General features: G+C 37.7%; 1 long non-coding RNA gene across 1 annotated transcript; it reads right to left on the bottom strand.

Annotated features, from left to right (window-relative positions):
- Window positions 1-1,434: 1,434 nt before the first annotated feature.
- Window positions 1,435-2,406, bottom strand: LOC109510520 (uncharacterized). The gene is made up of 2 exons (XR_002167138.1): window positions 2,263-2,406; window positions 1,435-2,088 (listed from the first exon to the last, which is right to left on the bottom strand). It is a non-coding gene; the product is annotated as an uncharacterized LOC109510520 (long non-coding RNA).
- Window positions 2,407-2,412: the final 6 nt, after the last annotated feature.

Genomic DNA, 2,412 nt, shown 5'->3' with positions numbered 1-2,412 from the left:
CTATTGTACAAGTACAAAGTAAACCACTCTTAAATGAAATTAAAGTCACCCTTTGCCAATCCACAAAAATACAGCTCTGGTAACACAAAGGTGTTTTTGCAGAGTGATACTGTCACCTAGTGGTATTTTGCTGGACATAGTAAGTGTATGACTGTCAAAAGATGCCATCCATTTTCTTTATCACTTGTTCTCTTTTGGGTCGCAAGTGAATTTGAGCCTATTCCAGCTGACTTTGGGCATCTTTTAAGCTTTTTTTTTTTTATAATTATTATTCGCTTGCCAATTGCAGACCTGTAAAAAAAAGTTATCCAAAATAAAATTCTCTAAAATATATCATTATTATATTTACCTTTATTGTGCAGCACCTTTTGAGGTACATAAGGACACTTTCAAACTGGTGTATGCAGAGAAAACTAGCATGAGCGAGGGAACTGACCCGAAAGTTCTCTTAGTGTGATGCAGCATTGCTACTCGAACGAATTTTTTTAAAACATTAAGTCTAAATTGCAGAGTGCAATTCAATGCAGTACAGTGGGTGTTCCATTTACCAGTAACCTAAAACCTAATACATGACAAAAAAAAAAAAACCCTTTAAAAATGAATTTTGATGAATTAAAACCATGTTGTAGAGCCTGCTCATCCATCCAAGGGGCAGAAACACTGATATGGATTTGAGGCATTTTGTGCTCCTCTATTGTCAGGGACTGAGCCTGACTGTGAATAGCAAAAACAATCAACGCTTCTTTGTCATTGCCATGGACAATGAGAAAAAACAAACAAAAAAAAAAAACATATATATATATATATATATATATATACACACACACATACATACATACATACACCCACATATATTATGAGTTTTGATGAGTGACAGTTTGGACCCAGCACAAATGAATTCCCTTTACATTATTTTGTGTAGGATATTGCGTTTTTAAAATTGGAACAATTGGGATGGATTTTGGGAACGTGCACCTTTTCAAAATAGAGCTTACTCGATTGTGCCAGTGTAACCGATGGTGATTGGATTCGCGCAAATTTGTCAAATGACCTTCTCTTAGCACAGCCCTAATTAACAAAATGGCAACTGCTTCTACAAACGGTAGTTACTTGTACTTCAATTAACATTTGCTAATGAATTGAAAAATGTTAATAGGGCTCACTCCTGCGATGCATACGCGAGGCCTCACAAAGATCTCCTCTGCATCCACTGCTCAGGCGCAGGCACACAGTCAATGGACATGTGTCTTTGCTGATTCTATTGAAGTTTATTTTTTTTGTTTGTTTTTTTAAATGGCAAAGAGAGAGTGCTGATTATTTCAAGATCGATGAGCTCTTCCTATTATTCACGCCGATGGCCTCATGAGAAACTAAGGACAAACATTTAATTCAATTAGCTGGTCACTGAAAAAAAGGACGAATCGAATAGTCCACTGACAATAATGAACTGGTTTTAATCAGCTCGCAATGAACCCCTAACAATGTTTTGAATGATAATTTCAGTGATCGTGTGTGTCAAAGTCATTCCCAAATACAGCCAATAGAAATAGCTTCGTTTATTGTTCAAATCTTCCAAAAGAGGGATGAATAGAGACATTATTGCACATGTCCAAACACACACACACCTCTGTGAGGGAATGATAACACCCGTGTCAACAGCTCAATAGTTATTGAATTCATGGGAATTAGCGCTCAACTGTTGAACGGTTGAGTTGTTCAGTGTTGCCTCGGTGATGAATTAAGCATTTTCCAATATGCCAGGATGATGACATCGTCAGTAAAAGATGAGAGGGTTGGGTGGGAGAAGCTGGACCGACAACTGCTAATCACAGCCGTGGTTCCCTCTTGTATGCTTGCAGATCATCCAGATTCCAAATGTAGAGCTTTTTTGGGTTTGTTTTTTTCCCCATATCACACACTCAGAGGTCATGACACTGGTTTGCTCAACTTTAGTCCGATGACTCATTGGGCGGCTTCATATCCTCCCGATGGATGAAGTCAAGAGGTTTGATCATGCCGTGCTGCAGTTTCCTGCAACATAAGACTTGGGTTTTTTTTTCCACAATATACCAACACCTATATTACACCCTTAAACATGTACGGTGGATTGGAAAAGTCCACACCCCTTGTTTAAATACAAGGGATTTGTGATTAAAAAACAATTAGCCTATATAAATTTTCAAAAGGGAAAGTAAAAAGAAACCACTGAGATAATGAGGTTGCACAAGTGTGCATGCACTTTTAACTGTGTTCAGAATTAACCTGTTACATCGAAACTCATGTTCAATGAGAACTTGGAGCCGATCCCATTCCAGTTTACACACATAGGCAACTCTAGGTCACTTAATAGCAAATCGAGCTAAATCAACACAATTAAAAGGTACACTGACTTCATCCAAAGAATTCACAATA

The sequence above is a fragment of the Hippocampus comes genome, unplaced genomic scaffold (genome assembly GCF_001891065.2).
Source record: "Hippocampus comes isolate QL1 unplaced genomic scaffold, H_comes_QL1_v1.1 scaffold130, whole genome shotgun sequence".
Lineage (NCBI taxonomy): Eukaryota > Metazoa > Chordata > Actinopteri > Syngnathiformes > Syngnathidae > Hippocampus > Hippocampus comes.
The sequence above is the reverse complement of the archived record's forward strand: the minus strand, read 5'-3'. Positions and strand labels throughout refer to the sequence as shown.